This window comes from Pinus tabuliformis, chromosome 4_2, assembly GCF_031772625.1.
Source record: "Pinus tabuliformis cultivar Carrire ecotype Pingquan chromosome 4_2, CPIR1, whole genome shotgun sequence".
NCBI lineage: Eukaryota > Viridiplantae > Streptophyta > Pinopsida > Pinales > Pinaceae > Pinus > Pinus tabuliformis.
The window spans coordinates 1029936953-1029953403 of NC_142304.1; positions in this window are offsets into that span (position 1 = coordinate 1029936953).

Below are 16451 nucleotides of genomic sequence, written 5' to 3' on the forward strand. Positions count from 1 at the left end.
AGAATCTAAGTTTGGATAGTTGTATAAGGCGAGGGAATGATTTTCGGTGCGTCATAAGACAATATTTGAATGGGCATTGTGTCTGAAGTAGATATTGAGACACGATGGTGAGAGTCCTAACAAGGTCGCTCTTCAAAACACATGATCTCTCGAATAGATTTGTCCGAAGGTAGGACTTGAGTGAGGAGATCGTAAGTAGAATTTATGGGAGGGGAGGAGGTACCATTGGTTGTGACCAAAGTGACCAGATATTCGGATGCAAATTGAATGGATTGGTAGGCAAATTCAGTTGGTGACAACAATATTTGTTCTTTGTAAGCCTCAATGTCTGAAGGGGCTGGGAGGATCCAAGGATCGGTCGGTTCATGAGGAATGGATGAAATGATAGAAACCGTCTATCAAACCATGGGTGGCGGGAGAGGAAAACAACCCATCAGGGAAGAACTCTTCAATAGACCAGTACTGATACTGACGTAAGACTCAGGTACACCATCCACTAAGGGTACAGAACCATTGGGTAATGGGGAGTAATTTGGGGTGCAAAAGGACAGTTGGTTCACTATGACTATCCTTCCATCCAATGGAAATATGATGATGTGAAAGAAAATAGACACAATGGCAGTCAGAGTGTAATTCCAACTGCGACCCAACAATTGATTATAGTCGAGCTTTTTATCTAGACTTCGATCTCCACCATTGTCATTTTCCCACTCAAAGTGATGGGGTAGCTGGCTAGGTAACCTTTTGGGATGAAAGTGTGGCCATCGAAAGCTTTAAGGGAATTCAACGGCGGGGATAGGGTTGGAGAACCCAAAGCGAGCCAACATGAAGTTGACATGACGCAGGTTGAAGCACCTTTTTCAATGACAGTTCTATGTACTCCTCGCCCTCTCGAAAATATTTGAACCTGAAATGAAAGCTATTGTGAAAGGGGAGGTCTACATTTGTCCAGATCGAAAATTGCAAGCATGGAATCCTGAGGGTCGACCCCACCAATTGCCGAAAGAATATATTTCCTTTGTGCTAGACAAGTTTGTAATACTTTGAGCACTGACATAGCTGACAGTGCTTGTGCCAAATCTTCTACAATATTGTAGTTTTGGGCAGCATGTGCAGATGTATTATGCATTGTGCAATGAAGTACCCCTTTTGGGGGGCGAATCACAAGATTAGCAACCTCCCTTTCGATATGAAGATCGTTAGGTGGCGGTGGGTTTTGACTCGAGGAGGCTTCCTCAACATCAACGACTAGAGCTCCATAAGTTTTGGCTTTGGTTTGAAGATCTACCATTTCAAAGGTGTAAACGGTAGATGGTCCTTCACCAGCTGAAGGATGATGTGAACCGTCATTTCCCCCTTGTGGGGGTTGGCGTTGGTTTGTAATAAGGTGCTACTGCTGCTGAGTAGGCAAAGGATTGTTTACGACCGCATGGTCCTGCCAGTTTCCTTTTTAGCAATGAAATATGTGCATTCTTGGAGACACGAACAATGATATGTCATATGATCTTCTGCACAGATTTTGCAAGGGAATTTTTCAGGTTTGTCCTTTCCATCATCAGAGGGTGAAAAAACCTTCTGCTTTGGGTTGTACTACTTGTTTGAATTCTCTTTAGAAGGAGAGGTCTTTTTCTTATTCTTCTTGTTCCTACCGCTGGGTTTTTGTGTAGACTACACAGAATTTATCGTGACCGTAGGAAGAGCAGTCGATTTGGTAGAGGGGTGAACTGAAAACTAGGCAACATGACTGCTAAGTTATTTTACAGCAACCCCAAAGGTAGTGCCGATAATACCATCAATGTGCACATCAGGTTGCTAAGTAGCAGGAGCATTGGAGTTTCTAGGGGCATTGGGAATGACGTCTTTTAAAGTGCCAGATTGCGAATATATCAAATCCAAGTGTGGGGCATGGTGAATGGATTGGTCCTCCATGACTGCACCACCTAAGGCGACATATTTAGTGATTTGAGGGAGCAAAGATTTGCAGAACCAATCCGCTAATAGATAGTCTAGGAGGGAGCTTTGAATAGCCTCTACCTACGTTTCCATTCATGGATATGATCAGAGATGTGGGTGGTGGTGTCCTGACGTAATGAAGTGAGGAGTTCCGTCCCAGTTTCATAGCAGATGGGTAGCTGAAATTGCTTGAAGAATTACATCGCTAAAGTGCCAAAGGCATTAACTGACATGCGTGGTAACTCAATGTATCACTTGGCTGCATTTCTAGTTAGGTTTTGGGGAAAGAACCATAGCCAAATACTATCATCCACCATGGAGTTGGAAACGCACCATAAATGATAGGTGGTGATGTGCATACCCAGATCCTCCCCTTGTTTCTCTTCAAACTTCGGGATGTATGTGGGAATTTTGTGCGGGATTGGAGGCCAAAGTAAGTTGTGATATATGGGGTCATTGGTGAGTTTATACAAGTCAGGGATATCAAGCATTGCCAAGAAAGGCAAGGTGTTTGATGCCCACAAATTGGACCAAGTCGATGACATATGACTTGAGGATCCTTGTGATCCTCCCATTGTGTTGTTCCCAATATTATCCATAGGATGTGTGGAATAGTAATTTCCTTGGGGTACAATTGTGTACTATTGTTGTTCATAGGGATTGTTAGACTGGGGGTTCTAAGTTCCCTGAGGATAAGGAATATCCCCTTGACTCATTTGAGGTTGAGAGTGGGGTGCCCATATGGATTAAGTGGGACCTTGTTGAGGGATCCCACTCACCACGTAATTAACTATAGGTCCTTGACTGACATAAGGAGGGTTCATATCAATCAATGACTATCCCTATAACATTCTAGTCGGTATGTGCATATTGGGAACATTTCCCCCAGGCATTTGAACCTGAGGATTGGAACTAAATAATGGATTCCAACCAAAGGGGTTGTTGAAGGGACCCATGTTAACCATGCTATATGTAGCGTTATAAGGAGCGTTATATGTAGCACTTGTCGAAGGTCTGGGACCTTACACAAACGGGGTGGAAACTGACATGTACTGGGTTTCGCTTGTGTTGGGTCTCATGATAAGGTTTGAACTTGGGACATGTGGGATAACATGGTTTTCCATCAGACGTGTGGTACTGACTGTCGATTAGGGAGGTGGTGGTGGACCAAAAGTGTCCATAAAATCCCACAACTCATTAGGCGTTGATGGGATGGGTGGTGTAGGTCCAACATAATACATAGGAGGTACAAATGCAACTAGAATCAAGAGTGGTCCCAACAGATTCGTGATTGGAGGATTGTATGGAGGAATGAAACCTTCAGTAAAGAAGTCTTTCGATAAGCTTGAATTGTGGGATGTCCAAACTGATTCATTGTTAGATCTTGAGACTAATTTCCCAAAGATGGGTAATCTATTCACCAGGGCTTGGTGGATCCTCCACAATGACTGGGGGAAGACCTAACAACCATCTAGATTGACAACAAGGGCTGGATGTAGCCACGGTGGCCAATAAATTTTATCAATAGATTTTATAGTGATATTTATTAAAGTCTCAGTGATAACAATCTGGTACTTAAAAAATAAAAAAAACACTAAATAAATAAATCAAAAAGCAGAGGGTATGACCCTATCTAATAACCACCATTTGCTAGAGATGAAACCCACTATCACAATGGATAAAAGAGAGAGTTGGCCAAATGTAAAATTATGATTACTCTTGAGCTTCACCCGAAGCTCAGATTAAGGGGAAAAGTACTCTCATGAAGATGAGCACCCTCCCAAAAACCAAAGACAGAGTAGGTTCATCTGTGTTAGGTACTAGTGCAGCCTGCTCTAGTCACCTTGTGTTCATCCCTAAAAGTATTGTTAGAAAATTATATATTACAGAGAAATGGAACACATAAAATATATTATAGAAATATAAACAGATAAAACAAGAGAGACACAGATATATGTGGTTCACCCAATTTGGGCTACGTCCACAGAGAAATAGCCAGTCCTTCCTTTTATATTATCCAGCAAAATGAAGAGATACAAGCTACAACATATCCACTGTAATTCCCTCTTCACTCTCAATATCCTCTCTCTTCCTCACTCAGAATACAGATCTACATAGACGCAAAACAATTCCCTCATATATAGTGAGGGGTTTCCTTCTATGGAAAAAAAACCCTAGATTAAACATAACTTCTACCATCAGATCTTTGCCTAATGAATGATCCAGATTGACTAAGAAATTACAACATTTTACAAGGAAATTTTACATCTATTTTTAGCTTTGAGAGCACTGCCCCTGATCCCCCCCAGGGGGGGCTCCAAATAATCGTCATTGCCCCCCCTGGACCCCCTTGGCAGCGTACATTTTATGGGTGGCATTGCTGCCACATTACGAACTGGGGTCCAATGCGGAGATACTTCTGAATAAAGATAATTAGGCTCCACACCCAACAATCTCCCACTTGGAGACTGATTATAAAAACTCCACTGATGCTTCATTTTCTAGACAACGATTCCACTTTGGACCTAGCTATTTCTCATCTTCTTCGTCATACTTGAAGACCAATTGAAACTGAGAAGAATCTCAGTTCTCCGTGGTTACAACTTTTGTTAACATATATGCAGGATTCTGGCTAGTGTGTATCTTTTCCAGCTTCAACTGTCCATCTTCCAACACTAACCGTATTAAATGGTACTTGAGCTGTATTGATCCAGGTGGATATTGGTGGCCACCCACCAAGTCCACTTGGACCCCCACCATTTTTTCTTTCAGCTTTTCAGTTTCCTTAATTGTAGCTCAGTTTACTATTTTTAAGTTTTTCGGTTCTTGAACTTTCGGAGCCGTTTTGAGGCCCTAAACGATGTTTTTTGGGAAAAATAGGAGAAACATGGGTCCATGGACTAATGTTTCTCTTCCCAAAGTTGTATTTCTTGGATAGATCTTTCTAATGAGATATTGTGCGCATCAAATAGAGATCATATGCCAAAGTTACGACCCTAGGAAGTTGATGTACCGATTTACCCAAATGGGGCCCACAGTTTGGCGTTTCATCTTCTAGGGTTATGTTTTTGGATGTTTAGGGTTTTCCATTGTTTCTCAACAATAAATAGGCCTTCAAGCCTCATTGTAACACAGTTCAGAGGCATGTAGCCACCACATCTCTTCTCAGAGATAAGCTACCATTGCCCTAGCTAGTTGATTTCCATTTCTATTTGTAAGCATATTTCAATATTTTATAGTAATGAAATTAAGTATTATTTCTGCTGCATCTCTATATGTATGGTTATATATGTAATTTGTTGCGTTCCTGTTTAAATCTGAATCAATGGTATCATAGGGGTTTGCTCTTTCTCTGTCTTTCTTTGCATGTCCTCGATGATGTTAGGATATAAGGATTTAGGGCTTGAACTGGTCGAACATTTGTAAGACCAGCCTCCCAAATCCTGATGGCCTCCCATGTCAGATGAAAATAAAGACAAGGGGGTAGGAGATCCTTTCAAAATCTTGCTCGAAGAGGCCCTCGAGTGACAAAGGAACATGATTATGGATAACTTAGCCAAGATCCTTCAGTGGATACCCAGGGGTGACACATCTATGTCCAGAAGCTACTCTGGAAATGCCACACCCTTTAAGGTACAAGTTAACTTTGACATTCCCATATTGGAAAGTCAGATAGATGTAGACGTCGTAGATAAATGGTTAAATCTGCTAGAAGGGAATTTTTCTGTTCATGATTTTTCTAGTTGGGAAAAGATTACTTTCGCTCTTCTCAAAGCCACCCCCCACATCAAGGACTGGTAGGAAACCTACTGTGAGTAGAAGGATGAAAGTACGACCTCACTGTTTTCAGCTGCACCCACCTGGAATTCATTCCAGACTGCCATCAAGGAGTAGTACTACCCTATCAGAAGCTATGAGGATCAATACATAAAGTGGACCACGCTACGGCATGGAAGGGACCAAGATGTGTTGGAGTTTACCAATATTTTCCATACCCTTAACACAAAGTTGGGTATCAAGGATTCAGAGTAGCATTTGGTACTCAAATACTATGGCTACCTACACAGGTACATCTAGGAAGAAATATAATTCCTAAACATCTCCTGGCTCAGCACAACATACTGATATGCCATCAAGATCGAGCAAAAGTTTAAATAAAAGAAGCGAGACTTTGGATTTGCGAATCCAAAGCAAGGGAAAGGTGCCCCCAAACCGTAGAACAAAGGACAAATCCAAGGCGGGGCGGCCAAAGACAACCCATTTGTTGCACAAAAATTGTCACCTCGACATTCTGCAATCTGTGTGAGTCCATTACCACTCATAATTTCCTCCTTTGCAAGTCTTAAGCCTTAGTTCTTCATATCAAGCCCTGAAAATAAGAGAAAGCCCTCAAAAGTCTATAAAACTCTGGTTCCACACTTTCTCTTAGCATTACCTGCGGTCAAGCACCTAAATTCATGTCCCATGCGCACTTGACCACTCTGTCTCTAGGTTATGGGTGTGGACCCCTGTAAAAGTAAAAAAGGCACAAGTATATTCTTAAAAACTCCCTTTGAGTCATTTCTAGAAGCTTCTAGAAGGACTCTTAGGGTGGCAAGTTTGCTCCTTTAAGGTTCATGCATCCCATACCTTAAGGAGCTAACCCATTGATGTGAGGAGCTTATCCCTTTGAAGGAGGACTCTATCCCTTCATAGGTGGACCTATAACCTCCTTCCTTTGCATTATAAAATGAAGCATTGGGCTAGTTACTGGGGAGGTTGAAAGCTGAATATTTTTGAGGTGAAATGCTGTTGGAACTTAGTCTTCCTAATTGAACTTTTGTGAGGAGAGATTACATACCTCTTTGATCTCATTTGGAAGAGTGTGAGGTTTGTCAGAGTAAAGGAGATTCCTGTTTCGAACCCTGGGAAGAGCTTGTACAACATCAAGGCACCAAAGGTTGTAAGGTTCTTCTATTTCAAAGTTAATACAAATAAGTTTAATTTTCTCAATAAGCTGTGTTTTATGGTTTATTTTATGGATTCCTTGATCACCATAATGAACATGTTTTATGATATTAGCTATGTAGGTGTTATTTGATGTGTGCTTGTTTGTGATTGTAGGTTCTCAAAAGGAAACTCTTTCGGACAGTTGAAGGATGGTTGCTACAAACTAGCATTGGACTTAAGGTAGGGTCTAAACACTTCTATAGTTTTTATTAATGAATCAAAATATGTTTAGAGAAAGGTAGATTTTCTTGTCCTGCTTGTTGCTAGATATCTTTTGATACTAGGGAGATCGGCCTTATCCGCAAGATCGATTTATTCAGCCAACAAATTGGAGACCATACTAGGGAATTGAATTTGGTTTTTGGTTTTCCTTTTTCTTTGACTTGAGAAACTTGTTCTTGTTTTTGGTTTCTGCTTGATGTGTGTGGGATTGGGTAGTTTTTAGGATTTGGATTATTTTTTATTTTTCGAAGTTTTTAGAGGACCGCACTTTCGTTTTACAGACAGTGCGGGCATATCCGCACCTTTCCTTTAGCGCACAGAGCAGTACCGCATCTGGTTCTTCTGGAAGCCTGTGGACCCTGTGAATTTTTTTGGAAAACCTAAAATATTTTCTTCCAGTTAATTTTATGTTTCATTTACGACTTTTAGTGTCTACACAGATCTGCATGTGTTCTGTCAAAAATCTCTTGTGAGTAAGTTCGATTGGTATTTTTGTTTTAGATGATTTTCTAGAAGTTTTGCATGCCTGGATTGGTTTTCACTTGGTCTATGTAGTGACTCAAAGATTAGAAGCCTAAGAAACCTTAGATTACCCTGGTGTCTTTTTGTCTTCTTGATGAGTCTGAATGGTTTGTGAAATCTACCTTTGGTGAGAAATAAATTTATTTATTTCTTTGCAAATCTTTGAACGAACTTGGTTATAAGTTTTGAATTTCATTTTTATAAAAGAAAACATCGCTGGATGTTTTTTTGATTGATTTTTTATTCTAAATGAATTAATCCTTAGTTTACTGAATAACTAAGTAAAACGTCCTCAAAAAGATTTGAAGCTTTTATACATTAGGTTTTTAGAAGTTTTTAGATCTCAAGATTAGTTTTTGTAGTTTTGAGTGTTTTCTAGAAATTGTAGAATCTCTTTTGAAAGAATCGTTTTTTGTAGTTTTTGAGTGTTGAAAAAGAAAGGGATTTATTGTGAGCATAATTAGTAGTCTCGTTTTGAGTTCTTATTGAAAAAGACAAAAAGATTTTCTTTTCATTTACATGTTGAAAGAAAGATTTGTTTTTCAAAGAATTGCATTCTCAAACTCTTTCTTTTAGCTAGAAATTCATTGAAGGAAAAACGAATTGTTTATCATTTTAGGTGCATTTTTTAGTGTTTTTGGAGTCGAGTCTTCACACCATCAAAGTTTCATTTCCATACCTATTGACTTAAGAAACAACCGATAAAAGTAATGCTTAATTAAAATTGATCTAGAAATATTTTTTATTTCTAGGGCTCTTCTCACCAATATAGCTTAGGCTAGTATCTTGGAGTAGGGAGTAATTAACTCTCCAAGATAGTTAAAACAAACAAGTAGCTATATCTTACGGTAGGAAATAAATCCAATTATAATTGATATAATCTGGGAAGCTTCTCTTAAAGGAGTCAATCACGAGATCATATCTGAACCTTTGAGACAATCAAGTCTGTCTCATTGGGAAAGATAGAAGATTTACACGTATTATAAATGGTAAACCTCGGATTAACCATTGTCGAGGAGCCTGGGGTCATTTGTTGGTAAACCTTAGATTGATCATGTCAAAGAGCCTTCAAGGGGATTGAGATTTTTTACTCTGCCCTTGCGCGTAGATCGGATCATAGACTGTTCCCCCAGTTGTATTTGTTGTTGTTGGTAACCTTAGTGTCCATAAACTTAAGATTATTTCCTAAGGTGACGATGAAGGACGGGTCTCACTGTACCTGGAACAGATGTTGACTAGACTCACTTGGACTCTCTGGGGGGTTCTCTTCACTCGAGATGGTTTTGTGAAGAAACTTGTCCCAGTCTGTTTCATTAAGCAAGTTGTCGGGGTAACTGTTCCAACCGCCCTTTCTGTATTGAATTCTACGACGTTGGATTTCATCACCAACTAGTGTTTTTGGTACGGAAAGTTACTATTTGTGTGTGGTTTGAACTCTTAGATTTTTTAGGTGTGTGATTCAATTGTTTGGTTCTTTAGAGACTTTAGGTGGTTTTATTGAGATTTTCTTTGTTTGCGTGTGAGTAATTAAATATTTAATCATGGCTGAATTACCAAGACAATCCCGTAGACTTCGAGGGAAACCTCCTGAGTATACACCAAGCCAGCTTGAAGGGCTACGAGCTCTTGTATCACCTAGTGATAGTAGAGTTGGGTCACCAGAAGCTGGAGAGTCATCTTTAATTGTTCATCCTAATTATCAAGTTCAAGCAACAGAGTATATTTCTGAACCAATTTCATTTTCCGAAGTTATTGGTAGTATTTCTCCTACCAGTGAATTAGCTGAAGAACCTAAAATTTCTGAACCTAAAACCGAACCTGCTGCTACTCCATCTTTAGGATTTGCTTCTCCAACTTCTAGTGGTCCTGGTTCACCCAGGGTAGGAAGTATCATTACCCAAAATCTTCCTTCTGGACTCATTTCTATTGAAGAATTTGTTAGTCCAGACGAAGATATAACTCTCCCTAAAAATCAACCAACTTTAGAACTTAGGGAGCATGAATCAAATTTCTACAATCCTTTTAGGAGTGACACTTTGTACATATCATTGACAAACGATTTAGAAAACCTAGGTCTTAGTTTTTGACCACCTCGAATTCCCTTTCATCCTACGCCCAGAGGTTATTATCCTCCTTTGAATATGTTGAAATGGTCATCCATGTTTTCCCAAACACTGGAAACATTTTTATATGGCAGTCCTTCTGTTCCTTCGGGGTATCAGTCACTCACTAGTACTTTTTCAGGAGCATCTCCTCAACCAATTGAACATGAGATATCAACTGGTAATAACGGAACTCAAGCGTTGAGCGTAGAAGAAATTCTTATGATGTCTGGTACTATTCCAAATCTGCAACCTCAAGGTAGTCAATTACTTCCTGGAGGGCAACCTAAAGGTAGTCAGTTACCGCCTAGGGGGTAAACTCAAGGTAGTCAACTATCGCCTGGGGAGCAACCTCAAGGTAGTCAGTTACCGCCTTGGGGGAAACCTCAAGGACAATACATACCGTCAAGACAGTAAATACCTTAAGGTCAACCCCAGACTCAGTACATACCTCAAGGTCAACCCCAGTATCAATATATACCTCAAGGTCAACCCTAGTTTCAGTACGTGCCTCAAGGTTATCAACCTCAAGGTCAGTACCTAACTTAAGGTTTCCAACCACCTTCTGGTCAATCATTTGTACAAGAAGCTAGAAATGTACCTCTCAATTATTAGCCCTACGCTCAACCCAGTTATGGTCCTCAATATGCTCAACCTTTTATGGGTCCATACCACGGAATGAACATGGTGTGGGATCCGTCTCAAACTCAAAAGACTTTGCAGCCAAATGTGCAGTTATCAAGTCAACCTAGACAACCTTTGGTTTCTGGTCCAACCCAGCAACCTGTCTAGCCTAATGTTCAAACTTCTGCACCTGGTGTAGTTCAACATCCTGGGCCTACTCAAGCTCTGCCTCAAACTGCTGCTGCAACTATTGCGGCTTCTGTTCAACCTACCACACCTATTTCTGGAGTATTCGTAGCTCCGGTTTCTACTGTTCCTGTGTCAGTGCAAACTCCTCGGGCCTCTTTACCACAGTCAGGACCCATAGTTTAGACTTCGGTCCAGATGCCTATAGGACAAGCTGGTCCAAGTATGGTTGTCACAAGTCAACCGTAATTCACTTATCAACCATACCAGAGAAAGTATCAATTCGGTCCTACTATACAAAACCCAGTTTGTAAGTATCAACCGTACCCTGGATATACTTATCAGCAACCTCAACAACCCTAGTTTGGTTCAGTTAATCCTGGTTTTCCGAGAGGATATAATATTCCTAATGAAAATCCAATTCCAGGTTATCCTGGATATCCTCCTCCTGGGGCTGGTCTTGTTACCCAAGGTTTTTGCAACCCTAACCATCAGTTACCTTTTATTGCAACTTTGGATTTACCTGATTTGTCGCACCTTACGAATGATCCAATTTACTATCTTTTGTATTGGTCGCCAATGCCTAATAAGTTGCCCAGTGATATCCCAAAGTTTGAGGGTAAGTCAGGAGAAGATCCGTCAAATCATGTGATGACTTATCACCTCTGGTGTGCATCTAATTCCATTATTGATGATTCAATTCGCTTACGTCTTTTTCAACGCACTCTGATTGGTCTTGCTGCCAAATGGTACATTGAGTTACCATGAGGCTCTTTTTATAATTTTAGTCAGTTAGCCACTTCTTTCTTAACTCATTTTCAGTTGCCTGTCAAATACGACAATGGCACGGAATTATTAAATTCATTAAAACAATCCACGTCCACATATATTTCAAATCATATTCATGAATGGCGACGTAGACAACGTTTAGTGAAAGTTTTTATTCCGGATCAAATTTTAGCAGAATGGTTCGTTAAATCATTATTACCTAAAATCACTAAATATGTAGCTAAGGTAGGATTTTTTACTGAAGAGCAAGTAATTGCTCAGGCTCAGTACCTTGACCTCATTTATACGCAGTCAAGTACTTTACATGAAAAAATCCTTGACCTTCCGAAACACAATCAAATAACTACAGCTCCTTCAGGGTCTCATGCCGTTCAAAGAATTCTTCTCCTATTATAACTTTACCAGATTCCCTGACAGGAGACTCTTCTGCTGAAATTCCTACCGATATCCATGTCGTAGAATCATCTATGGCCAAATCAAAATCTGGTGGTAAAAAGAATGGGAAGAAGAAAAATAAAAAAAAAATCAAAAGAGAAATAAGATAAAAATGAATCTACTGATGAGAAACGTAAACCTCGTTATCCTTGTCTCATTTGTGATGAGGAGCATTTTACAAGAGACTACCCACATCGAGCTGAGGTTTCGAAAATCGTCAAAAGTTCTCAAACACCTGCTGTCTTGAAGGATCCTTTTCCTAGCCAAGATAGTAAGATGATCGGTTCTTCCTCAAATGCCTCAGAAGAACCCATTATGATGATGTCTCATGTGAGGATTGCGACATGATTGCAAGATTATGGTAGTAAAAATCCTGTTGGTGGTAAGGAAGCAGAATCTTCTAATTCAAACCCATCAACTTCAACTCCTTCTGGTTCTGATCCGCTACAGATCGAGAAACCTAACCCTGACTTAGTAATCAAACTACCTGCTAAAGGTATACTTCGAAAGTCAGCTTTCAATCCACATGCGAGAGCTGCTCAGAATTATAACATTCTTGAAGACTTAGCTATTTCCCCTTCAGCAATGTCGGCTTTGGAGGTGCTGCAATCATGCCCAGCACAACGTAAATTACTATTGTCAGCTATAGGAGCTATTGATATTCAAGATTTGAACCTAATAATCTTTGATTTAGAGAATAGTACACCTCGCCTACCTCATGAAATGGCTTTCTAGTTCCAGTGTTAGTAAAAAAAAGACCTTGCTTTCGGACTATGATTGATGAGGGAGCTTCTACGTGTATCATGTTGATCCAGTGTTGGAGATCGCTTGGTTCTCTGACACTCAATCAGTCCCCAACGATTCTAAAGGCTTTTGATGGCCGAGGGTTCCATCCTTTTGGCATTTTGTAGCATTTACCTATAGGGGTTGAAGGCAAAACTGTAAATCTAGATGTGGAAGTGGTTGATGCCCCTCTAAATTACAACCTTCTCTTGGGTCACAGTTGGTCTTACGCTATGCCTGCTATTGTTTCATCGGTCTTTTGGATTATCAAGTTTCCTCATAATGGAAAGATCGTTACAATAGACTAGCTAACTTATTTTTCATCTGACTCGGCCTCTTCAGATAGTATTCAACATGTCGGTAAAACAACTATCCCTTACAAGGATGTTGGGGTAGGTTTGATTAAAGATTATGGTTTACTAGGAACTTTTTCTTTCCCTCCTCTGAATGTATCGCCTTCTATTGCAACTATTCATATGATTTCATCGAACACTATTGCTTTTGATGATCCTTGGATCGTACCTTTTGATTCTGAGGTGGATTCATTTGGTAATGCGATGCCTTTGAGTCCCTTTGAAATTTCATATCAGGTTGTACAGTTGTTTTCTGACTCTTGTTCAACCGAAATGGATCCAATGAATGTGGTCCATGGGGAATCACTTTCAATATCAACCTCAAATTCAACAACATTTTCTGATCCTATTCATACTAATGAGAAGATTCATGAACTTTTGTTTATTGATGATTTACCATGGGAAGATCTTCATCATTGATCTTCATTTTCACTTGAGCTTGATCATTTTGAAAATGATTTTTCATCTATTTTTACCGGTGACTATGTCAAAGAACCACAAAATCCATTGCAACATCCTGATTCTGAGTTAAATTTGGGAAATATCTCTCGAACGGTTCCTATTGACATTTCAGTTAAACCCGGAATTATTGAAAACATTCATATAGGTGCTTCCTGTACGGATGACGAAATCCAAACTTATACAGCCCTATTTCAAGAATCCTGCGACGTGTTTACCTGGTCATATGAAGAAATTCCAGGAATCGATCCATCAATTGTTGTCCATGAAATTAAAATTTACTCGGATGCTAAACCTGTTCGGCAACGTTTGTGTTAGATACACCCACGAAAAGCTACTGCTATTAAAATTGAAGTTGAGAAATTACTTCGTGCATGTTTCATTTATCCAATTCCCTTAACGGATTGGGTATCGAATATTGTTCCTGTTAACAAAAAGCAAGGAACGATAAGAATATGTATCGATTATAGGGGTATTAATCGAGCTTGTCCTAAAGACAATTATCTAACCCCCTATATCGATCAAATTATTGATGATTGTACCAGCAGTGAAATGTTCTCCTTTATGGATGGTTTTTCTGGTTACAATCAAATCAACATACTCCCTACTGATCAACCTAAAACAAATTTCATTTGTCCGTGGGGGACATTTGCTTATTGCAAATTACCTTTTGGATTGAAGAACGTTGGAGAAACTTTTCAAAGGGCTATGTCTTATGCATTTCATGACATCAAGCACATTGTGCAACCTTATCTCAATGATTTACCTACCCATTCATTACGTAGAGCCGATCATCTCACTCATTTACGAGCAATCTTTATGAGATGTAGGCATTATCGAATTAGGCTAAATCCACACAAATGTGTTTTCTGTATAGAAACGGGTTGTTTACTGGGATTTGTCATTTCAAAAGCTAGCATTCATGTCGATCCCTCGAAGGTTGAAGCTATTGTCAAATTACTTCCTCCTTCGACTCTTCGCCAACTCCAAAGTTTGCAAGGGAAAGCAAACTTTTTACGTCATTTCATTCCTAACTACACTGAGATAACGAAAGGTTTTACTAGGTTGTTGAAACAAAATACTCCATTCTTTTGGGATGAGATAACTGTCAAATATTTTGATGCACTTAAACACGTGTTGACCCATTCATCGTTATTGCATCCTCCCAACTACAACCAGGATTACTTTTTGTATCTCGCCACTTCTCATTCCACCATTGGGATGGTTTTAGTTCAAGAAGATGAATTCAACAGTGAACATGTGATTTATTATCTTAGTCGAACTCTAAATCTGACTGAGCTTAAATATTCGCATGTGGAGAAATTGGCCTTGGCGGCTGTTCAAGTTGTCCAAAGATTTCGTCACTACATCTTATTACGCAAAACCACGGTAATTTCTGACTGTAACCCTATGATCTATATCTTGACCAAACAATTGCTAGGGGGCAAGTATTCCAAATGGATAGTTATCCTGCAAGAATTTGACTTGGAATTTAAAAAATCCAAGGTAAAGAAATCTTTGGTTTTTGCGGAACTGATGTGTGATTTCCCGCGTACTGATACTGAAACTGTGGCGGAAGAACCCATTGCAGATGAATCCTTGTTTCTTATCAGTACTCTTGATCCATGGTATGGAGATATTATTTTTTATCTCCAAACCCAATATTTTCAGCCTGAAATCTCATGATCTTAGCAACGGAAAATACGTTTCCAATCCCAACAATACAATATTATTGGAGATACACTCTATCATCGTGGGCCGGATTCTATTTTCCGACATTGTCTAACTCATGAAGAAGCTCAAAAGGTTCTGAATGACTGTCACTCTGGAGCATGTGGCGGTCATATGTCTGGGTATGCCACAGCCCAAAAAATATTGCGCGCTGGTTATTTTTGGCCATCCTTATTCAAAGACTGTATCTATGCAGTCCGGAAATGCCACAATTGTCAAATTTTTGATTGTAAGATGCGTGCTCCACCCGCTCCTCTCCACCCTATAATTGTTGTTGGTCCTTTCGCAAAGTGGGGTATCGACTTTATTACATGTAACCCTCACTCGGCCAGGGGTCATGCGTATATCATCCTTGCGGTAGATTATTTTACTGAGTGGGCCGAGGCGATGCCTACATTTTCAGCAGATGGAAAAAGTGTTGCACTTTTCATTTTCAATCATATAATTGCTAGATTCGGTGTTACTCAAGCTATTATTACTGATCATGGAAATCATTTTCAAAACATCATCATGACTAAACTGATAGATCAACTTGGCCTATGTCATGATAGTTCCACTCCATATTACCCACGGGCTAATGGTCTGGTTGAAGCTATCAATAAATTTCTAGTCAGTATGATCCAGCGAATCATTAGCATTCATAGGTCGAATTGGCATAACATTTTATTTTCAGTGCTTTGGGCATATTGAACCTCAGTAAAAAAATCAACCGGTTTCACTCCTTTTCAACTAGTTTACGGTTTAGAAGCAATGTTACCCATTGAATGCAAAATTCTGTCATTGCAAATAGCCATAGAATTAATCCTAGCCACTTCCGAAGAAGAGAAACGTTTGTTGTACTTAGCTTAGCTAGATGAGAATCGTCGTGATGCTGCATTAGCAATCGAAACTCATACGAAACGAATAAAAGCTCAGTACGACCAAAATGTTACACCTCGTAATTTTTCGGAAGGAGACCTAGTCTTACCATACGATCAAGCAAATGATAAGCTAGGGGCTGGAAAATTTGGACCTATGTGGCATGGTCCTTATATTGTTAAGCGAAAGCTGGCAAAAGGGGCCTATGAAATGGTAGATTTTGACGGTATCTCTTTAGGTAAACCCAGAAATGGGCTTTATCTGAAGAGATATTATGCTTAAATTTTGGTGTGGAGATTTTGTTAGATTAGTTTCTTTCTAGCTAGTGTGTTTTAGATTAGAACCGTGTGCCTAGTTTAGAAAGTGCTTTTATCATTATTCTTGTTTATCTTGATTTTACTCTTGATATTGCAGATGTCGACGTCTCTTCAAACATACATTGGTT